Source organism: Tamandua tetradactyla, chromosome X (genome assembly GCF_023851605.1).
Source record: "Tamandua tetradactyla isolate mTamTet1 chromosome X, mTamTet1.pri, whole genome shotgun sequence".
Lineage (NCBI taxonomy): Eukaryota > Metazoa > Chordata > Mammalia > Pilosa > Myrmecophagidae > Tamandua > Tamandua tetradactyla.
In genome coordinates, this window is record NC_135353.1 from 9,462,663 (window position 1) to 9,487,505 (window position 24,843).

The window sequence follows — 24,843 nt, forward strand, 5'->3', positions numbered from 1 at the left end:
GTATACATGATCCTGGATGGGACCTACGAAGGGAGGAGAAAAGGCTCAAAGTGACATTATTTGTATATATGAAAAAATTGGATCATAAAATGTAAGCTTTATATTGAAGCTAATTTTTAACAGTGTTAATTTTTAATTTGATAACTGCACCTAATGTGGTTATTAAAGTGAATAGTCTTGTTCTTTGGAAATGTACATGGCAATATTAAGAATCCAGGAGGCACGAGGAATGTAATTTGCGCTCTAGGGTTCATGAGATAGATTGATAGATGGACAGACAGACAGATGGATAGACGGATGGGTAGATAGATGGGTTGATAGGCAAATGTGGCAAAATGTTAAAATTGGTGGATTTGGGTATCTGAGGGTATAGGGATGTGTTGGAGTACTCTGTATGGTGTTTGCATTGTTTTTGTAACTTCCTGTAAGTTTGGAAGTGGTTAAAAATAAAAAGTGATAAAAAAAAAATCCAGAAAGATAAGAGGAAAAGTAATTGGAATTATAAGGAGAGGAGTTTGTGAGACTATTGACAACCCTTTGGGGAGTTTTGCTGCAAAGCAGTTATAAAGCTGCATTCACAAAAGGAAGCTTAAAATTCTCATTATGTTCTTTAAATTCAATATTTAATTTCTTCCCTAATACTTGTTATTTCACTTTCATTAATATATTTTCATCACTATATAATATAAAAAATGTAATTCAGGGAATGGTGGGCACAGGCTTGGTTGCTGGAGAGGTTGTGGTGGATGTGCTGCCCTACTTTTTTTTTCAAATGTAATTTTATTGAGATATGTTCATATACCATACAACCCATCCATAGTATACAATCAATGATTCAGAGTATCATCACATGGTTGTGTTTTCATTGCCATCATCAATCTTAGAACATTTGCATCAGTCCATAAAAAGAAATAAAAAGAAAAAAGAGACCCTCAAACATTCCATACCCTTTAACTCCACCCTTATTGACCCCTACTGCTGCATTCCATCCAATTTAAAGACTTACAATAAAGTAAGTAACTAAGATAGTGAGTATTGTCAGAGATGGACATATAGATCCAACAGAACAAAGTATCCAGAAGTAGATCTATACAAACATGGGTAACCAACTTTTTTGTTTTTGGTAGTATAGCTATACAATTATTAGCTACCTTTCTTTTTTTTTTTTTACTTTTTAAAAAATTTATTATTATTTTTTGCATGGGCAGGCACCGGGAATCGAACCCAGGTCTCTGGCATTATCTACCCTATTTTGATCAAGGTTTATGATGTACCTGGTGTGCAGAAAGCAGCTGCAGTGCTGGTGGAGGAAGAAACTCACAGATACTGACCTACTAAGAATTACTTGAGCTACCTCACAGCCCTGGATTATTCTGTTTTTGAAACCGATATAATGAAAAATGAATTTGAAAGACTGGCTGCCCTACAACCAATTGAATTGCTCAGTATGAAAAGATGCAAACTTTCAGCGCCTTCCTTAGGTCAGAAAAATGATTACTACTGGATGCCAAGAATGTGTAATCAATTCTATGGTCCAGTTAGAGCATCAGGCTGTTTGAATTGAAAATCTGGAGCTAATGTCACAGCATGGATGCAACGCCTGGAAAGTATATAAGGAAAATCTAGCTCATATGATTGAACCTGCCCAGAAAGAGCTCCAGAAGTTAAGAAAACACATTCAAGATTTAAACCGGCAGCAAAAGAACAGGCAACTAACAGCTGGATCTAAAGTGAAAGAAATGGAGTCAACTTGTGTATCCCTGGTTAGTAAGAAGTATGAGATTGAACGGATTCTTGTACAACTACAAAATGAAATCTGTCAAATTAAGCAGCAACATAGACAGGCACATAAAGAAAAACATCCGGCTAGACTTCCAAAAAGAAAATTTAATTTAGGTTGAAAGGAGGGAAAGTTGGACTTTCACAGAATTTCAAGCATCTGAACTATTTCTGAACTCTGAAGTATAAACGCCTCTTCCGGAAACCATCAGTGGTAAGTGTTCAGAAACCACAGAATGTGCGGACTGCTGTATTAATTCCATTTGTACATTTTAGCAAAATAAAAATTTTCCATTTGGCGAAATATTTATAGCCATTTTTAAACAACACTAGACTTTCTAAAGTATTAAGACTAATAATTTGTTACAGAATTAATTTTGGGCCACTTGGACGATATTTCTCATCCAAGAAATCTTTATTCAGAATTCTCAGCATATACAAGAAGTTGGATACTTTTGTCTAAAAATACATGGTTCTAAACTTCTTGATTACTGAACAAGATTCAGAAATACAGTGATTATATTTTGTCAATTGTCATCATCACAATGGGCAACGGTTGTATAAAGCTTAATATATGCTGAACACTTTTCCAAATACTTTAGGCAGATGAACTAAAACTACATGAATAAAAATTATTTGATCCTCACAAAAGCCCAAGGAGGTAGATATTGTTATTCACTTTACAGACATGTAATAGACACCACTAAAGTAATTTGCTACACTTTTATAGCTAGAAAGTGTCAGAGCCAGATTTTGAATCCAGCTAGTCTAGCACCAAAATTTGAGTTGTTACCCTTCTAATTCTTCAGGAATTAAAAACTATAAAAGATTCCTGCCCAATTGAGAAAAAAAAACATTTGCAGCATATCAAAGGATATGTAGAATTAAAATACAAACATTTTTTACAGATCAATGAGAGATGAACACCCTACAAGGAAAACATGTAAAGATTTTAACATTCATAATACAAAATAAAGTGGAACTTTTTAACATAAAAAATGTAGTACATTTTTGGGGGTTAATTTTTTTAATAGTTCCCATATATACCCCCCACAGTTTTCCCTATTTCCTTATTATTCTCTATTATTATTATTATTGCCCCAATAGTGTGGTACCTTTGTAACAATTGATGAAACAATATTATTAAAATTATACAATTACGTATCATCCATAGTTTACATTAAGGTTCACTGTTTGTGTTGTACAATCCTACGTGTGTTTTTTTTTTACATTTTTATTCTGGTAACTTAAATCCAACATAAAATTTCCCATTTGAATCACTTTCCAATATACATTTCAGTGATCACTGTAAACCTCAACATTCATAACTTGGGTTGATAGCATGACTTGATATGCTGTGATGAGAATGGCACTTTAACTTTGTGATCTTCCTTCCCCAAACTAACCCCAGTCTAATCAAGAGAAAAATATCAGACAAGTCACAATTTGAACGGTCATTGTACAAAATACCTGACTAGTTCTTCTTAAAAGTTCAAGGTCATAAAAAACAACGAAAGCCTGAGAAACAGTTTCATTTCCTGAGAAGTCACAGTAAAGCCCTGGGAGGCATGAGGGGGCAGAAAAGGGGCTGGGCACTGTGGCAGCCTCGACATTTGCTGAGCACCTACCCGGGGCCACAACTTGCACCAAATACCTTATAAGGTGAGATGATTCTTTCTTTATGGAAGGGGAAATCACAGTCCCGTTTCCTTCTGGACTTCTTGCCTCCTGTTCTGAACATTTTTTCTCTTTTCTTCATAGGCCCAGGAATTTTCTTTTAGCCAATCATTGAAGGAATCAAGGTTTTGTGTTTGAAAAGCTCCTAGCAATTCCTGATCTAGACTTTTTACAAGATCGTCTCCTAATTCTTGATACTCAACATTGATGAGAAACTTGATTCAAAATGCAAAACCATTGTTTACATTTCAAAATGTACAAAAGTTGAAACCATATGAAAGAATTCAACACCTTTATTTCATTGATTGATAGAATAGTCATTTTTTGGAATAAATATGTGGATTTTTGCATCCGGTTGAAGTTTTTCCCTCAAGTTATTTAAATGATACAGAACGTGTACACATTGTTAGAGGAATTTGACTGCAGCTAGCTTGGACATCACTAAAAGCTGAGATCAGCAACGAGTGGACAGAAATATCCAATAATGTGAGCACAGAGATTGGGCCCAATGCTTTAAGAATCCAGAAGCCCTGCCTGGACACTGCTTTGCTCCCAGCCTCTGCTATCCTGAGTGCAGAGAGGGGGTGGCAATACATCTCATTGCATAGCTGCATCTTTTTCCTGAGCACAGTTGGGAAGCTGGGCTATTAGAGATGAAGTTGAACTACAATGAAGATTAGACCTGACTGTGACCCCAGCTGAGGGCACGATATCCCATTTATAGATTATCTCTGCTAACCAGGTTGTCCAGTAGCGACTCATTAACGTTTAAAGGCTCTGTCCAAAAATGTCCAAATGAAATATAACGTCGTTCAATTGAAATATAACATTAGGCACATATATAATTTAAAATTATCTACTAGCCAATTCAGGAAGGTAAAAAGAAATTAGTGAGGAAATCTTAATATTATATTTGATTTAAAGCAATATATCCAAAATGTATCAATATGTAGTCAATACAAAATATTAATGAGATAGTGTACATTTTTCTTTTTCATACCGAGCATTTGGAACCTGGTGTGTATTTTATACTCACACAACATCTCAATTAGGATGCTAATTTTTTCCACAAAGTGAAATGTAGTCCTACCAATGTAGTACCAATAGTACAAATGTGTTTCATAGAAAAAATATCTTACACTGCTTCAGTTTTTAAAGTTAATTTAATTAGAAAAAAAATTGTTACATAAAAACAAAAGGAAAATCAGAGTCTTGGGAAAAGCAAATTGTATTATACTTTTTTTTCTTTAGGCAAACAAAGAAGCACCCTGTATAGTAGGGATAGATTAACTTTTCCGCTCTTACTTACAACACTCTGAACACATGATGCCAAACCTAACATCACACATATTGAGAATACGTAAAAAATATTTGCTATAAAGCCTATGAATTCGAGAAATCTTTAAAGCACAAGCTTCATCTACTAAATGATTTGAGTATGAAGTTTTAGAAGGTATGTAGGAAGTCTGAATTTCCAAACAAGGCCTTCCAGGAGTTGATTAAATCAATTTGCTTTTTAAAAAACTGTTCTCCCTTTATTTTGGGAGAAAATGAAGCACGTATCTGAATTATACATAAAAAATAAAGTTTAGACCTGTGGATCAGGGGTTATTTTTAAAAATTAGGTATCAGTCTGGTTTCAGAAGATGGTGACTTATTTCTTAGAGTATAAGTGAAGAAAGTTGCAAATTCAAAAAAAAGTTAATGTAATTAAAATCAAATACAGTGAAACAGAATAAAAAATGTAGTTCCTCAGTTGCACTCAATGGCCACATGTAGCCGGTGGCTGGCTTATTGGACAGCACAGATGTAGAGGTACGGTACCTATCACTGAAAATCAGTTCTAAGTGTTACATGGAAGATGGATGCGTCATGTACCATTTCTCTGCTATTGACATAATCATTTAAAAAAGTGATCAAAAAAAGAAAAGCTACCCAAAAGATTGTAATGTCTAGCAAAGTTTTGGAGCCACTATCTTAGGCCCTTTTTGCTGTATCATGTTGTGTTAAGAAAGAATTTCACATCAAAATCTCTTTTTGTTTAATTAAAAAAAGTGATTCAACAAAATACCTTTCTCGATAACATATTTCTCAGACTAAAATATCCCTCAGACTACAGGTTTTTAATGACTTTTTGTGTCTTCATAATTCACTTTTTGAAAAGCTCAAAACTGATACAAATCAAAGAATTTAAACTGTAGTAGTTGAATTGTACCACAAGAGGACCTGAAAAGCCAAAATGAGCTCAAATTCCAATCATGCTTATGTTATTAAACTGAAGTATGATTGTGAAACATCTCACTGTCAATAGTGGTATTGGCTCATCTGCTTAATTAAAATCTAAAAAGGTAATCTATTTTAAACTAATTTTAAATGAGTGCATGGTATGGGGGCTATAATTGGTAACTTTAGGCCACCCAAAGTAATATTTTGACAAGAATTAGGAGATAGTATATAGTGGTTAAGAGCATCGCTATGAAGTCATACAGGCTGGGGTCAAGAGCTGACTTGACATTGGGCAAGTTACTTCATCCTAAAATAGGGCTAATATTAGTGCCTGCATTATAGGAATGTTAAATAACAACATAGATGTGAAGTGCTGAACATGGTTCACATAAGTACTCTATAAATATTAGTTATTGTTATGGTTATTAGTTGTTATCAGCTCATGGCCCCCTTTCCAGATTTAAAACATTTTCTTGGAAGAGAAAGAACTCTGCTTTAAACCTACCATACTCTTTAATGTTGCTTCTTATCAATTGTGACTGGAAGGCCAACTGTGATAGGTGAATGAGCGGTCCAGAGCTGCCAGGTTCCAGCCTGCACTCCCTCTTCCCAGCCTTAGATTGGAATCATGTTCCTTGACACCTTCCAAGTACTGATTTCTGTCTTGGGACCAACTTTCCTAGCTGCTAAGTGTCGAATTCATACTCTTATTTTCATTGGAGCATCATCTTTTTCAAGCTTCATGCTTGATACCATTTTCCGTGCTTGGACTTTGACCTTACCCTTTCGCTTCTTCCCCTTAGCCTGTCTCAGATAAACATCTCTTCCAGTTAGATCTAGCATCCTTTTAGCAATGCTCCCACCCTCCTCCTCGATGAGCAAGAATTTGCAGAGAGACCAAAAATAACTGCAGAATGTCCATAAAGTCACTTTAACTCATTTATAAAGAAATCTATTTAATTGAAAAATAGTCATATGCCTTCAATATTGATTGTTACGCATTTGGATCCGTGACATTCTATTAAATGTATAATATTTAACTTAATATAAACATGTACATCTTTATACTGACAAAGAAATTGCTACTAAAAATTTAAAAAACTTTAAAAATCATTTATTCTATTTTTTCTCCTCTATAATAATATATCATATGTGCAGTTTTAGTTATAGGGAAAAGAAAACAACTATTACTATCCTCAGGGACATTAAATAATTTCCCTATTGTCACGAGGCTATTACTTGGAGGGCTAAGCCTAGAATCCACGTTTTATGAATTCAATTCTTGTACTCATTCCCTGAAACCAGGATACTTCCATTCCCCTCCCACTCCCCACCCCTGAAATGACACGGGTGAGTTGGATAACTCCTAAAATATTTAGGGTCTGAAACTCTAGGTCTAGAGGACAGGGACTACATCTTACTTCCTGGGGAGACATGGCAGAAATCAAGTTTCCCTGTGTTTGACCTTTATTATATAGACGTAATCAATTCTTTGTGCATCCAGTCTTCCATTCTTCTGAGATGGGCTTGTTTCATCTAATACTGTGTTTCTGAGATTCATCCATGTTGATGCATTTAGCTGTAGTCGTTCATTTCACAACTATTGTTTGGTGTGAATACAACACAATACAGTGATTCATTAAGCTATTGATGGACATTCCAAAAAATGCTCCTGACAACACTTCTGTAAATGTCTTTTGGTACACATGTGCAAGTTTCTCTTATAGGTAATAATGCTGATAGTCAATAGGTCCACCCTAGTGTTAAGTATAGGCTGACATCCATTCTGATTGGTGAGACGTATGACTTACTAATTTTTAGACAGTTTTCACTGTTACTTCCAAATATATCTAAGAAAAGAATTGTTGCCCTAAAAAGTACGCACATATGAAGTAGGTAATGCCAAATTATTTTCCAAAGTGGTTATAGCAATTTTTACTCTTACCAGCAGTTTATAAACTTTCATTAGTTCCACATAGTCATCATCTCATAGCACCAGCAGACACTTTAATTTTGACCATTGTGCTAGGAGAGAAATTGCATGTTATTGTGATTTTAATTTGTATTACCCTGGTTAATAATGCAGTTCAGTATTTCGCATTGGCCATTCTCTTTTCCTTTTCTATGAAATGTCTGTGCATATCATTTGCCCATTTTTCTTTACTTTTCCTTATAGATTTGTAGATGTTTCTTATATTTGTGGATAAGATACTGTGCTGGTTTGAAAGGATGTATGTTCCCTAGAAAAGCCATGTTTTAAACCTAATCCCATTTTGTAAAGGCAGCCGTTTCTTCTAATCCTTATTCAGCATTGTATGTTTGAAACAGTAATTAGATCATCTCCCTGGAGATGTGATGTAATCGAGAGTGGTTGTTAAACTGGATTAGGTGACAACATGTCTCCACCCATTTGGGTGGGTCTTGATAAGTTTCTGGAGTCCTATAAAAGAGGAAACATTTTGGAGAATGAAGGAGATTCGGAGAGAGCAGAGAACAACGCAGCCATCAGAAGCAGAGTCTACCAGCCAGCGACCTTTGGAGATGAAGAAGGAAAATGCGTCCCCGGGGAGCTTCATGAAATAGGAAGCCAGGAGAAGAAGCTAGCAGATGACGCCATGCTCTCCATGTGCCCTTCCAGATGAGAGAGGAACCCTGACTGTGTTCGCCATGTGCCCTTCCACTTAAGAGAGAAACCCTGAACTTCATCGGCCTTCTTGAACCAAGGTATCTTTCCCTGGATACCTCTGATTGGACATTTCTATAGACTTGTTTTAATTGGACATTTTCTCAGCCTTAGAACTGTAAACTAGCAACTTACTAAATTCCCCTTTTTAAAAGCCATTCTGTTTCTGGTATATTGCATTCTGGCAGCTAGCAAACTAGAACAGATACTAATCCTTTGTCAGTTTAATGTTTTGGGAATATCTTATCTCAGTTTGTAGATTGTTTTATCAATGTCTTTTCAATCTCTTTATAGTGTCCTTTTTTTTTTTGCCAGACATTCTTCATTTTAGAATAGTCAATTTTTTCAATCTTTTCTGTTTTGTTTAATAGATTTTTGATTACCCCCAAATCATAATTGTTTCTATATTATTTCTAAAAGATTTAAACTTGGCCTTTTCATATTCAAGTTCTTGAAGTATCTGGAAATGATTTTTATATGGTGTGAGGTAGAGATTAATTTCATTTTTTTCCATGTGGATAACAAATTATCCTAGCACCACTTAGGGAATAGTATATTTTTTTCACCACCATCATGAATGCTGTAATCAAGTTTCCACACATACATAGGTCTGTTTCTGTCCTCTTTATAGAATACAGTTGATAAACTTGTTTAAATTTGTGTCAATACCTAACTACCTTAATTACTATGACTCTATAACAGGTCTTGATATCTGGGAGAAAAAATTCTGCTGCCTGTGAACCAAATTCTTTTGGCAATGTTTTGAAAGTGGATGAATTGGAAGAATGGAACCAAGTTCAATAAGATGCCCAAGTCATTTTAAATGATAAAAAGTTATCACTGAAACATTCATTCATGCCAGAAACCAAAATATCAATGTTTAGCAGTGTTAATACTTATAAATAACCATGGAACACAGTACTTTAAAACATTTTGAGAAGAAATATAATCTAATAATTTGCTTTGTGTATTAATTCATCTCTTCATTCCTTCTTTTAATCATTTAATAAGTATGTACTGAGCTCATCCCATGTACACAGTAATGCTCTATATTTAAATATAGATATGAAAATAAGTATATACTATTCACTCTAGAATTTTAATAACCATGTAATAGTATAGGCATCTATATAATACAAAGATCATCTTGTGCATATGAAGTTGTGCTGGTTTGAATTTATTACATACCCCAGAAAAGCCATGCTTTAATCCTGATCCAATCTTGTGGGTTTCTTTCAATCCTTATTCAATACTGTAAACTGGAAACTTTAGATTATCTCCACAGAGATGTGACACACCCATTTGTCAGTGTGACCTTTTGATTAGATGGAGATGTGACCCCACCCATTCCAGGTGGGTCTTGACTACTTTAGTGGAATCCTTTAAAAGAGGAAACATTTTGGAGAGAGCTCTGCACAGAGCTGACACAGATGTGGAAACTTGGAGAACAGAGACATAGATGTTTGGAGATGCTTGGAGCCCAGCAGATGTCGCCGTATGTTAAGCAAACCATAACCTAGAGAGAGCCAAGGGAAACCAAGAGATAAAAACCAGACCCAGAGAAGCAAAGTGAGGAAGCCCCACAGGAACAGAGGCTGAAAGCAACGGAGCCCAGGAGCAAGGGAGCAGTGTATTTTCCCAGTTGACAGAGGTGTTGCAGACGCATCAGCTTTCCTTGAATCTAGGGTTTCTTTCCCTAGATGCCTAAGTTTGGACTTTTCCACAGGATTAGAACTATAAATTTGTAACTTATTAAATTCCCCCTTTAAAAAAGCCATTCCAGTTCTGGTATATCACATGCCAGCAGCTAGCAAACTAATACAATGAGTTTTTAAATTTTCAAAAATTCCATTTCTATTATAGTAATGTTGAGAAGAGTTTAATGAAGTGAATTAAGTACAGAAGCATTTCAGACAGATTTGAGGGGTTATCCTGGAGGTTATTCCTATGCATTATATAGATGTTCCTTTTTAGTTTATGATGTATTGGAGTGACTAAAGTGAAATACCTGAAACTGTTGAGCTGTGTTCCAGTAGCCTTGATTCTTGAAGAGGACTGTATAATGATATAGCTTTTACAGTGTGACAGTGTGATTGTGAGAACCTTGTATCTGATGCTCCTTTTACCCAAGGTATGGATAGATGAGTACAAAAATGAGGACAAAGGTAAATAAATAAATAATAGTGGGGGATAAGGGGTAAAAAAATTGGTGGATTGAGATACTGATGTTTGGTGAGAGAGAGGGGTGAGGAGTATGGGATGTTTGAGTTTTTTGTTTTCTCTTTTTGTTTCTTTTTCTGGAGTGATGCAAATGTTTTAGGGGTGATTATGGTGATGAGTGCACAGCTGTGTGGTGATATTGTGCTATGGATGGACTGTATGTGTGTGAAGATTTCTCAGTTAAAATATTTTAAAAAAATAGATGCATTTTAGAGATAAAAAGCTGAGGGCTAAATAAGTAATTTGAATAAGGTCAGCTAATCAGTGCAAACTATAACAATGAATCAACAGCCAAGGATCACTGGAGAATTGCATAAAATAGAAGAATCAATGTGAAAAAAGAGAACTCATTCCAGAGTAAATACAGATAATGTAGGCAACAGATGAAGGATTGAACAATAACAAAATTAAAAACTTTTTTTCCAGAGGAATTTAAAAACATATTGCATTCATAGAGCAAAATAGGCTTCACTGCAAAAGAAGCAAACAAGGAAGACTTCTTAAAAATGACATTTTTATCAAAATAAGGAAAATACAACAAAATAGTTGAATAATAGAATGTAAATGACTCAATTAGTGCTCTGAAAAATAAACCATGGATTAAAAAATTAGGAACTGAGTTCAGGGAAGATGGCAGGGTAGGGTAGATTGGATTCACCCCTGTGCCTTAGGACAAGATAGGTGACAGGGCAAAAATGACCAGGACTGAACCTGGGGAGTGAGTGATTGAAAGGGTCTTCTAATAGTTCATAGGAAGGACACAGGCAGGGGATCAGGACAGGGAGAGCAGGGTGGGCAATGGTACCCACCGATGGTGGGTGGGTGGCAGTGGTGCCCAGGGAAGTGTGGATGTGAAGGAACAGTCTGTCCCTCCTCCCCAGCCTGCCTCAGCTGCTGGCTGGAGAGGTCTCCCAGAGTGGCTTGCAGCTGACATTGCCTGAGGGGACCCTGGAGGTGTGCCACGCTATCCATCCCGAAAAGTCGCTACCCTGGGCACAGGGAGCAATCACCTGGGTAGGCACCACAAATAGCCTGTCAGGTGTGCTCAATGGTAGATCCACCGGGTGCCAAGTGCTGTGGATCACCTACTCCCCGAGGTGCAGTGATTGGCTTCCCCATCCCGTGCACTGGTATAGCTGTCCTGCTGCTGGGCTGGGATGAGACCCCTAACGTGTACACCATCTTCCCAGCTGACAGCTGCCATAGGGGAGGGGCAGGCCTAAGGGGAGGAGGTGCCTCACGAGTGCCACCTGCTGCTGAGAAGGACTAAGTGCAAGCAGCTGCTGCAGTAGGGGAGGGGTGGACCTAAGAGGAGGAGGTGCCTGCAAATGCCACCTGCTGGTGAGAAGTGCTAAGTGCAACCAGCCTCTGCAGTAGGAGCGGGTGGGTCTGAGAGGAGGAGGTGCCTGCGAATGCCACCTGCTGGTGAGAAGGTGTGCTCATTTGAACCTGTGGTGTACCCCAGGAAAGCCATGTCCTTTAATCCTCATTCGATATTGCTGGGTGGGAACTTGATTAGGTTATCTCCATGGAGATGTGACTCACCCAATTGTCAGTATTAAACTTTTATGGGAGGGAAATGTGACTCCACCCATTCCAGTGGATCTTCATTACTTTACTGGAATCCTTTAAAAGAGGAGACATTTTTGGATAAAAGCTTGAGAGCAACAGAGCCAAGAGAACCACGAGAGCTCATGCAGCCTTTGGAGATGAAGGAGATTGCCCCCAGGGGAGCTTCATGAACCAAAAAGCCTCGAGGGAAAGCGAGCATGTTCACCATGTGCCTTTCCAGTTGAGAGAGAAATACTGTACATCATAGGCCTTCCTGAACCAAGGTATCTTTCCTTGGATGCCTTAGATTGGACATTTCTCAAGCCTTGCTTTAATTTGGGCAGTATCCAGGCTTAGAACTGTAAACACGCAACTTAATACATTACCCTTTTAAGAAAGCCATTCCATTTCTGGTATATCGCATTATGGCAGCTTGCAAACTAACACAAAAGAAGTAAGTGCAGGCCAGCTGCTGCAGTAGCGGCGGGGGTCCTGAGGGTAGGAGGTGCCTCAGGAGTGCCATATGCTGGTTATAAGGGTACATATAGGGGGTACAGGCCAGTCAGTGCAGTAGGGGAGGGGGGCTTGAGGGGAGGAGGTACCTCAGGAGAGCCACCTCCTGGCTAGAAGGAAATAGTGTATGACAGCCACTGCAGTAGGGGAGGGGGAGGCTTGAGGGCAGGAGGTGCCTCAGGAGCACACCTGCTGGTGAGAAGGGGTAAATGCAGGCCGGAAAATTTTATCTATCTGCCTAGATTTAAAAATTGTAATATTACAATTGTAATATTTTTCTATATATTATTATTATTTTATTTATATATTCTTTTATGTATCTATATTTGCATTGATTTTTATTTTTTATTTCTTATTTTTTATTATTTTAAAATTTTCTCTCCCTTCTGTGGGCACAAGTCTGAGTTCATTCCCAATATATCTTGCAGTGTCTCCTTCTGACTTTCAGTCCTACTACTGCTAAGGTGTGTTTTAAAAATTTAGTTATTGTTATTTATTTTTTTGAGGGGGGACATGGGCCAGGAATTAAGCCCATTGGGTGGCTGGTGGGTGGTCTGTGACTGAACTACCTGTGCATGCCTATCTAGCTTTTCGTAGACCCTCAAGTTAAATTGTACCCCCTATATGAGATCCAGGCCTTGGTTTAGCAGGGAATCAAGGGCAAACCAAGCCCAGTAAATACAAAACTTTAGATGAGTAATCAAAACCATCTTGCAAAATACTTTATTAAGATAACCAAATGCCCTGGACACAACAAAAAATCACAAAGCACATGAAGCTCCAAGCAGAAATGGCCCAGCCGAACAACCAACTCAAAACACCAGAGGGGACACAGAATACGGAAAAACTACTCGAGGATAGTTGGATATTGTTCTGGTTTACTGGCTACCAGAATGCAATGTACCAGAAATGGAATGGTTTTTAAAAAGAGGAATTTATTAAGATGCAAGTTATAGTTCTAAGCCCATGATTATGTCCACATTAAAGCAAGTCTATAAAAATGTCCAAATTAAGGCACCAACAAGAGGTTACTTTCACCCAAGAAAGGCTGATGAAGTTTAAGGTTTCTCTCTCAACTGGAAAGACACAAGGTGAACATGGCTACCTTGACATTCTGAAGCTTTCTCCAAAAATGCTTCCTCTTTTAAAGGATTCCAGTAAACTAATCAAGACCATGTGGAATGGGCCACATCTCCATGGAGATAATCTAATCAAATTTCCAACATACAGTTTTGAATAGGGTTTAAAAGAAACAGTTACTTCCACAAGATTGATTAGGATTAAAAAATGGATCTCCTAGGGTACAGAATCCTTTCAAACCAGCACAGATATTTACAAAGAAATAAAGGATATCAAGAAGACATTTGAAGAGCATAAAGAAGAATTTGAAAGATTAAATAGAAAAATAGCAGATCTCACAGAGATGAAAGATATAGTAGACCAAATTAGAAATATTCCTAATTAGAATTCCTATTAGAATTCCTAATAATTCCTATTAGAAATTATTCTACTATTTCTAATAACATATGATAACAGACGCAAAGAAGAATAAGGAAATATAAGCGAGCTAGAAGATTGAACAATTGAACTAGAGCACACAAAAGAAAAATGGCAAGAAAGATGGAAAAAATGATACTGGATCTTAGGGAAATGTTGTACAACAAAAGGTACACAGATATAAAAATCACTGATGAAGGAGAAGAGAAAAGTAAAGGTCTAGGAGAGTTAGTTGAAAATATAATTGGGAAAAAATTCCCAATCCTTATAAAAGACATACATATGAAAATAAAAGAGGCCCAGTGAACCCCATATAGAATAAATCCAAATAGACCTGCTCAGTTTATCGATTCAAGCTGTCAAATGTTGAAGAGAAGCAGAAAGCAGCATGAGAAAAGCGATCTGCTATATACAAGGGAAAACACATAGGAAATGTATCTTACATTGATACAAGCTATTATCCTCTAAGAAGATATAATGTAAACTTTTCTGTACTTATCAGCCTCATTCTGTAATATGTTGAGGAAATACTGTTAGACAAATAAGAAGCTTCAACATATCTAAGAAATTAATAGAGCAAGTAGACAAATCATAATTTAGAACACAGGGGTTTGACCAGAGTTTAAAAGTGCGAACACATACACACACACACCAACACACACATACACTTAGAAAGAAGAACTTCACATTATTTTCAAACTAGTATAAAGCATTTTCAAAAATAGAGGATGAATTAGGCTGCCAGGAAAAAAATAAATTTCCCAAAGCAAAAGTTAAAGCTGTTTTCTATTAGTACAATATAGCAACATAATAATCTAACAAAAAGACAGCTGAAGATTATTCATCTGGAAATTAAAGTAAACCCTTCTAAATAACTCTTGGGTAAGAGAAGAACTCAGAACTGAAATTCCAATTTATTTACAAGTGAAAAACAGTATATTATGATATCTAAACCTATGGGATGCTCCAGAGTTATACTCACAGAACGAGGTATAGCCTTCAAATTATCTATCAGAAAGCAAGAGAGATTGGGAAAAATGAAGTAAGTGTTCAACTCAAGATGGTAGAAAATGATGAGAAGATTAAGCCCGAAGAAACGAGAAGGAATTGATAAAGACAGTAACAGGTAATGCAATAGAAAACAGCAATGCATGAAAATAAATCAGTAACATTGAAATCTGGTTTTGGTAAGAGCAATCACACAAGTAATACTAGGAATGAAAAGCAGACAATTAAAGATACAGAGGACATTTTAAAATGTATAAGACAAATTCTATGTGCAATTTTACACTTGTACATTAAAAACTTAGAAACTGGATTATTACCAAAATTAACTCAAGAAGTAGTAGAAAACTTGAATAGAAAAATAGTCATATAAGAATCAGAAAAGTTATTAAAAAATTTTACCCTCATGATGTGCCTGAATCAGGTGATTTTACAGTTGAGTTCGCCCAAACCTTCACCAGACCTTATTTATTATGTTATGCAAGTTGTGCCCGTCACAACAAAAATGAAAAGCTTTCTAATTCATTCGATGTGTCCATTGCCTGCACTCCCCACACAAGCACACTTCTTATTTTTCCATTTCTCTCTCCTTTCTATTTATAGGTTAGACCAGTAGTGAGTGCTCACATTATCATGATTCCATGGATATTAATTTTTTTGAAGTTTTCTTCTCCCTGCATAGGCTTCGTATCTTTCAGGGATTTTTTTTCTCCTTCTTTTCTTGTTTGGGGCCCTCTTTCTCATGTTAGCTTTCTCACATGTCTGTAATCCTTGTGCATCTATTCTTACTCAAGAGGGAGGCATCAAAAACATGCCTGGAGGCTCTCAGAGTGTGGGGCAGGGCTTGCTGGGTTTCACTGCAGTGGTCTGGTTGAACCGTTTCAGTGGGGAACCGCTGCCTGTCAGTAGCTTCAGATACAGTACCTTTGGATTTTTCCTCTTGGGCTAGTTATATTCTGCTGAGAGAAATCCCGCTAAATTCTGCCTGGAGTGTAGAAGCTGGCTGTTGGCATTCTGGGAATCGAGTTGGGAAAGAAGACTGAGTTTCAATACTAAGTAAGGGACCCTTACTGAGTCCAAGTTGTCAGTTTTGTATCCCCGCTCTCATCTGCGCTCAGCGTCCTTCAGTCCAGACACTACTCTATTTTATCCTTTCCATGAATTAAACCTTTGGTCCTCTGATTAGGTGGGGGAACAGTGGCCAGTCACTCACACACGTGGAGTATGGGAGTACAGAACTGGGGTCTCTAGTTGCATCATAAACAGATTTTCAACCACTTCTCGCATTCAGGCTGCTTCTCAGTTTCTCCTACTATCTGCTTACAATTTAGATTTCTTGGATTTGTCAAATCGGTTACCACCTGTTCCTCTGCTTTCCCTATTGAAAATTTTGATCCTCTTGTCTTTTCCTTCTGTGAGTGTATGATTTAGTCTTTTACTCTCATTTTCTTAGCGTTTCACAAAGGAGTGGAGGCATATCATGCCTTCTGTCTACCATCTTTTTTCCAAATGTATGCTCTTTATCACTAGGTAATACAGTCTTGAAAACCAGGCTGAAGAGTTAGTTGAAAGCATTGGAAACTCATGATGAAATTGCTGTTTTAGAAAAGTTTTTCCAGCAACAATGTACAGGACAGATGGGAAGGGGGAGAAAACAGAAGCAGTCAGTCTGTGCCCTTTTATCTAGTATCCTTCCTCTTCCTTCTCAGTTATCTAAACTCAGACGACTCTCAAGGTTTGTCACACAAAGACCCCTGACATTTGGCCCTCTGCAAAACTAAAAAAAAAATCTACCTTTATACCTTTTCAGCACCATTCATTGAAAACCTCATAACATGAAAAGGCCTGTTCAAAAAATAACTATTAAGAAAGATGGGCAAGGGGTATCTTTAATTATAGGTCATATAATGGTGGGGGATAGATCTCTGAGATATTAAGCTATGTTTTTTCTCCTCTCTGGATATTTACCTCTTTCTTATTTTCCTTTGCAAGCACACAGTTTTCTCTATGTTCATTATATCAAGGGAGGGATATGAATGGCAGAAAGCAGAAAAAATCCACTCTGGTGTTTGTGTTTCAAAAGCCTAAGCCCTGAAGGGATTTTTTGGGGGGAAGAGAGGTAGGAAAAAGAAAGAAATGGGGGCTTTCCTTGACCAGACTGGAAAGAGATTCCTCCAGGCTTGAAGGAAGAATAAATGGAGGGAACTTGATTAGAGCAAAATGCTGGTAGGCCCAGCAGAGAGGGATCTTGCATGCCATTTCTTCTTCCCTGGCAGAGCCCCAGACAGGCAGCAAGGAAAAGGCTGAGTGAAGTGTCCACAGAGAGAGGTCCACAGATAGCCTCACTGAGTTTCTTGCCTTAGTAGCACAGAAGTTGCAGAAACACTCTTATACAGTTCAGAAACGGAAGAAGGCTTTGAGACCTTAAAGGAACAAAAGATACCACACGAGTTGTGTGTTTGGCTCCAGGGCTGGAATCCACCCCACCCCCACCCCCTGTGCCTTGCCATTTCAGAAGTTCCATAGAATGTAGTCATAACCCCGGAGACATAGAGGGACCTGAATTGACTGGAATTATGTTCTTGCCATCTAGTGAAATGAAGTTCAAAAAAGCAATGAATTTGCACTGTAGAAAAACAAAGAAAGTGATATTTCTTGCCCATTTGACATTGTGGACTGAGATCAGTGCCTGGCATATGATCACTATTTGATCAGTTATCAACTAATTCTAACAGTCCACTTGTGCAGGTTAGAAAGAGTTCAGCACATCTTTCTTGGAAGGAAAAAAAAACAAGAGACAAGTAAGTATATTTTATATAAATCTTTTAGGAAAAGGCAGGTTGAGACTGTTTTTTAGACACTTAGATGACCATATGCAAATCCAATTGCTGTTGAACTACAGTCCAGCATCATTCATTTGAATTTATTGGAAACAAACTTGTTTGAATTAATGAAGCTTCAGAATTTCAAATAATTTTCCTATATGAACTTGAAGTTGATTGTAAAGCCTATCAGTTACAAACAGTGTGGACTTGAATAGATTTATTTAAGGTCTCCGAGCCTACTTCCTCAGTTCTGGAGGTGATAAAATGATCCCTACATTCTATGGTTGTTGTGAGAATTAAATAAGGGAAAGTTTATAGTGGTAACTGGCATGAAACAATCATTCAATAACTGTTAGTTCCCTTTTCACCTTTTCCTGAATGTGAAATTGATAGAAATGCATTGGTTTCTCTGAAAGCTCAAACTAACCCTCAAATTTCTTGAAATTCTCTCCCTCTTCAACATCCAGGATATCAGTCTCTTATTCTCCTCCTATAGTTTTCCTGCTATTTAAAAAACAGTCCTCCTCAGTCTCATTCAATGGCTCTTTCTTCATCCTTGCCCATCTCTTATACACAGATTTTCCTTAGGATTTTAGCCTTCATGATAACATCTTCTCTCCCAAGGTGAATTTATTCAATCCTATGATTCTAATTTCCAATCCTCAGTCAGACTCTCTTCCTGAGTTTTAAATTCTATTGGCAGAGGCTCTTTGATAGAAGATTCACTAGGAAGTGGCTGAGACAAACTGCCCTACAAATTGCTCACTATAAAAATTAGGAGATGATGGTCACCCCCACTGAATTCTACCACATAAAATATATCACAGTGTGAGACAGGTCAAGAGGCTGAGGGAATCAAACTGCTTCCATGTTGTGGCTTGCCCTCCTGTGTTTCAAAGTTACACTGACAGGTTTACAGGACATCCGCAACTGGAAACACATTGTACACTAGTCTGGGATGGATGGAAGGGCCACAATCACAGTGCAGAAATGCCCCCAATCTGTGAAGACTGGCGCCCCGCCCTGACATGCTGCTGGAGACACTTTCTGGTGGGGGAAAAAAGCAGGCTGTATTAGGAGCAAGGGAAAGGAGCTCAATGAAGCTCCAATTGTGGTTTTAATTAAGAAATTTGGACTGCTGAATACAGGCTCCAAGCACAGATAAACCCAAAGAAAGCAGGAAAGTAACCCTGAGGCTTCTCTCTCCTGGCAGAGAGGAAGGGGCTGACAAACAAAAGAAAGAAAGAAACAAACAAACAAATAAAACGGAGGCTTCTGGAGTTGGCTGGATTCTGAATACTGGAAAAGGGTTTGGGCCCCTTTATAGCGTTGGGTACCAACTCTGGCTCATGACTGGTGAACCTTGGGGACCAGGGACTGGCACTGAAGAGGGACTTTATTTTATTTTTCTCTCTCCCTTTTTTTTTTTAAAAATTTATATAAAAGAGAAAGCCTCGGGCATTTTCAATTGCGAGCACTGACCCTGGCAAGGGTGGAGTTAAGATAACAAGTCAAGTGAAGGAGAGAATTCCCTAAAGTACATATCTTCCCCAAGAAAAGGGTCAGCGGGGCCTAGCTCAAGTGGAGGCCCTCCTTAACGGTACTCACATCCCAGGGGCTGGGAACCAGAAACAGCTTAAACTTGCCTTACACCTCAACCTGTCTCAACCACACCCCTCACAGGCTGAGAATTAAAGGCACCACAACACTTAACACCAGTGGGGAGCTGGGGACTCATAAGCTCCACCTGCTGGGTAGGATAAGAAAAGCATAGACTCTGGAGGCTCCAGAGGAAAGTTAGACAAAGTGCTGGGTCTCAACCTCAGGGAAACTTGATACTGATCACACCCTCCTCCAGGAGACCTGGGCCTACGTGGACTGGGAAAATCTGATTGGGGTCAATCATATCTGGAGAGACCCTCCTCAAAAAAAAGTTCCCATATGGGCAAGGCAAAAACCAGAAAAATAAGAGCTGAAAAATTCTAAACAGTTAATTAGAAGCTTCGCTAGAGGTCTAGAATAAGTTGAACTGAATACCAAAAAGTAGATAGAGAACAAGGCCAGCCAACAAGAAAACCCTAGGTAAAAGAGTGAAAATGACCACCAGAATAAACTAATCAGGAAATCAGATGCCTAGACACCAGCAAAAAATTACTAGTCTTCTAGGAAAAATGAAAATATGGCCCAAAGGAACAAAATGAATACTTCAAATGAGATACAGGAGTTGAAACAACTAATTACTGTTAATCAAACATGCTGAATCAAGTTGAAAATCAAATCAACTAGCTGAGGAAAGATACGGCAAAAGAATGAAGGATAAAGAAGATATGAGAGGTGGTGGTACAAGGGTAGTTCAGTGGTAGAATTCTTGCCTGCCACGTGGGAGACTTGGGTTTGATTTCTGACGTTTGCACTTCTCAAAAACAAACAAGAAAAAACAGAACAATAAAAGTTCAACAAATGGAGCTGCAAAAAATGGGATAGTCACATGGAAAAAAGAATGAAATGTGACCTCCACTATACAACATATATTTTTTAAAAAGAAGAAGATATTGGGTAATTTTTAAGAAGAATTCAAAAATTAGAAAAATCAAATGGCAGAACTTATGGGAATGAAAGGCCCAACAGAAGAAATGAAAAACACAATGGAGACTTAAAACAGCAGATTTAAAGAGACAGATGAAAAGATTACCGAACTAGACAACAGGACATCTTAAATCATACACACAAAACAACATATAGGGAAAAGAATGGAAAAATATGAGCAGGACCTCAGGGGATTAAATGGCAATATGAAGCGCACAAATATATGTGCTATGGGTGTCTGAGAAGGAGAAGAGAAGGGAAAAGGGGAAGAAGAAATAATGGAGGAAATTACCACTGAAAAATTTCCATCTCTTATGAAGGACATAAAATTACAGATCCAGAAAAACAGAATAGATACACACAAACCTTCTCTAAGACACTTACCAATCAGATTGTCAAATGTCAAAGACAAAGAGAGAATTCTGAAAGCAGCAAGAGAAAAGCAATCCATCACATACAAGGGAAGCTCAGTAAGAGTAGGTGTGGATATCCCTACAGAAACCATGGAGGCAAGAAGGTAGTGGTATGATACATTTAAGATACTGAAAGAGAAAAACTTCCATCCAGTAATTATATATTCAGCAAAACTGTCCTTAAAAAATGAGGGAGAGTCTAAAATATTTTCAGACACTTACTGAGAGAATTTGTGCATAAGAGACCAGCTCTACAAGAAATACTAAAGGGAGCACTACAGGCAGATAGGAAAAGACAGGAGACAGTGGTTTATAGAAGAATGTAGAAATGAAGACTATCATTAAAGGTAAAGAGAGGAAAAAAGATACGACATATAAAATCCAAAAGACAAAATGGTAGCAGTACTGTCTTTTCAGTAATAACATTAACTGTTAATGGATTAAACTCCCCAATCAAAAGGCATAGACTGGCAGACTGGATTAAAAAACAGGACCCGTCTATACACTCTCTACAAGAGGCTGACTTTAGACCCAAAGACAAAAATAGTTTGAAAGTGAAAGGTAAGAAAAAGATATTTCATGCAAGCTACAACCAGAATAGAGTGGGGGTTAGCTTTACTAATATCTGAAAAATTAGACTTCAAATGTAAAACAATTAAAAGAGACAAAGAAAGACACTATGTGTTAATAAAAGAAATAATTCTGCAAGAAGACTTAAGAATCATAAATATTCATGCACTGAGCCAGGGTGCCTCAAAGTAGATGGGACATACATTGACAACATCGAGGATTCACATTTTTTCTCAAGTGCTCAAGGATCATTCTCCAGAATAGACCACATGTTGGGTCACAAGCAAGTCTCAATAAATTTAAAAAGACTGAAATCATACAAAACATTTTCTCAGATCATAATGGAATGATGTTGGAAATCATTAACAAGCGGAGAGATGGAAAATTCACAAATATTATGGAGGCTAAATGACACATTCCTAAACAACCAGTGGGTTAAGGAAGAAATTCCAAGAGATATTAGTATATATCTCCTGGCAAATGAAAATGAAAACACAACATATCAAAACTTACGGGATGCAGCAAAGGCGGTGCTGAAGGTGAAACTTATTGCCCTAAATGCCTATATTAAAAAAGGTGATCATAAGGGCCTGTTCATTCCTGTGCTGCCTTTGTCACAATTCAACCATCACAATTAGTCTCTCTAATCCTGGTATGGGGAGCGGTGAGGGGACTGGCTGGGTCTTACTGCCCAGGGCATCAGTGGATGGGACTTTGCCCAGTCCCAGTGACCAAGTGCTGTTCGGGAGCAGCAGTCAGCCCTCTGCCACCAAAGGCTCTTTCTCTGGCAGGCTGCTCCTGGAGCTGGTGTAGTGTGGGGAGTAAACCATCTTATTCTTCCCATATTCTATTAAGTCTAGGTGTGCCACCTTCCCCTGCCCAAGCAAGGTACTGACTCCAACACACACACACACGCACAGCACGTGGGGGGGCACCAAGCAAAAGGACCAGGGAAAACCAAAGGATCCCATCTTCCTTTCTTCTTCTAAACCAGAGGACCCCAGCCTGCCCCAGTGCCCTGTGTCCTGATCCTGTCCCTGTCCTCCGCCCAAGCTCCACCTCGCCTCGCGTCCCTCACCTGGCCCTGACTCCCTCTCCCTCCGCAAGCTCTTCAGCTGCTCCATTTCAGAACAGCGCAGCCCCGGGGCTGGTGGCACTTCGTCTTACCCGCGGCCGCTACCCCGCGGCGCAGGGCGCCGGGAGTCCCGTGAAGCCCGCGTGGTTGGAGCAGGTGGAGGGGCTGGGGCTGGGGGCGGGGGCGGGACCCCAACAGGGGACCCCTCCTCCCCGTCCTCAAGTCTCCCAGTCTCTCCATCCCGCACAAGCCCAAGGAGGTAGCTTCGTGGTGCGCAGCGTGAGCGTGCACAGCCGCTCGCTTGCACTGTGGCCGCTGACCCCGGCCGCCCCCGGACTCGGCGCTCCTGGCCACCCCCTCTTCCAGCAGAAGCCGCTGTATCTCTGGAGCAAATTCGATGTGAGCAACTGGCTGAAGAGCATCCACCTGGGCGGACACCGCAACCGCTTCCAGGACCATGAGATCAAGGGCGCGCACCTGCCGGGCTCACCCAGGATCACTTTCGTGGAGCAGGGAGTCACGCGCATGGGCCACCGCGGGAACGTCGAGCGCCCGATTAGGCAGCTGGACCGCAGCTGAGGCTCCCCAACCCTCGGCCGCTCCCTGCTGGCGCCGCCCCCGACCCAGGCCGCGGGTTCAGCCAGCCAGCCCCCAAGACGGCGCCCGGGCCGGGAATATTGCAGGAATCGTCCTGTTTGCGGTTGCTCAGAGACTTGCCCTGTACATTGCTTAGTGCACTCCCCGGCCGCCGACCCCACCCGGCATATGGCCAGGAGTGGCACGGTCCAGGGAGGCCGGGGCGGGAGGAGGGTCCGGACCTGGGGAGTGGTGCACTGTCCTGACCACCCCGCCGCACATTCCCTAGGGGGTCACGCTTCCAGAGGTGGGGGCCTAGCTCAGCATGCGCGGGCAGGATGCGCCTTGGTGACTCGCAGGGTGGGGGGAGCGATTGGGGTTCTCCGTTGGGGGCTAAGGACCACCCCGGTTTTGCATATTTTAACCCTCTCTGTTTGGAACGAGCAAAGGACCAAATATTTTTGTTTGTAATCACTCCTGTCCCCCTACCCCACAGACCCTTTCTCCATCTCCCAGACCCCTCCTCCACCTCCCAGAGTCTTCCCATCTCTTGCTGGGTCCCGCAGCAAGCCCGGTGCCTCACTAACGCTGGGAGGCCCGCACGCAGTGCGCGATGTTGCAGCTGGTCTGGGGTAGGCCAAGGTCCTCGAGACCCAACGTGGGGCCCGAGAACTGTAGTTTGTCTCACCGGCACTTAAGGTCCTGCGCAGGGTGTGGGGGTGGGGGTGGGAAGGGGCGGTTGGCACCCAGCAGGGACAGCTTGCCTGGGAGACCATCGCCTCGGCTCGGATCAGCAGGGTCCTGGTGGGCCAACCCCAGCTATCTCCCTCACAGGGTCTCTCCTGGTCGTAGGGTCCCGCCTTGGTCTCCACGCTCTCCGGCACCTGCAGCAGAGAAACCTCCCTGCCTCTGACCTCAGACTCTCCTGTTTCTGTCCTGCAGGGTCAGTTTCACTTCACCCCTCCTTTTGTATGGAGTTCCATCCAGTGGTTTCACCCCTGCCCCAGCCCTGAGGCCTCCTGACCCTGAGGTTGTGATACACCTCACGGAGATTTATGTTTCTTGTATTATTATTATTGACAATAATTGTTATGCAATAAATTTATAAGAAATGAAGAAAAGGGTGAAAGCAAAAATCGAGGAATTAACGGTTCACCTCGAGGAACTGGAGAAAGAAAAGCAAACTAACCCTAAAGCAAATAGAAGGAAAGAAATAATGAAGATTAGAGTAGAAATAAATGAAATTGAGAACATTAAAACAATAGAAACAATCAAAAGAACAAGAAGTTGGTTCTTTGAAAAAATCAATACAACTGATGGACACTTAGTGAGGCTGACAAAAAGAATAGAGAGAGGATGAAAAAAAATTAGATCAGAAATGAAACAGGGGGCATAATCACTGACCCCACAGAGATAAAGGAGGTAATGAGAGGATACTATGAGTAGCTTTATGCTACTAAACTAGACAATGTAGTTGAAATGGACAACTTCCTTGAAAAGCATGAATGACCAGCCTTGACTTGAGAAGGAGTTGACGACCTCAACAAACCAACCACAAGTAAAGAGAATGAATCAATCTTCAAGAAGCTTCCCCCCAAAATAGTCCAGGACCAGATGGCGTCACAGTGGAAGTTCCACCAAGTATTC

General features: G+C 39.7%; 1 pseudogene; it reads left to right on the plus strand.

Annotated features, from left to right (window-relative positions):
- Positions 1 to 706: 706 nt before the first annotated feature.
- On the plus strand, positions 707 to 1,896 carry LOC143671678 (pre-mRNA-splicing factor SPF27 pseudogene; annotated as a pseudogene).
- Positions 1,897 to 24,843: the final 22,947 nt, after the last annotated feature.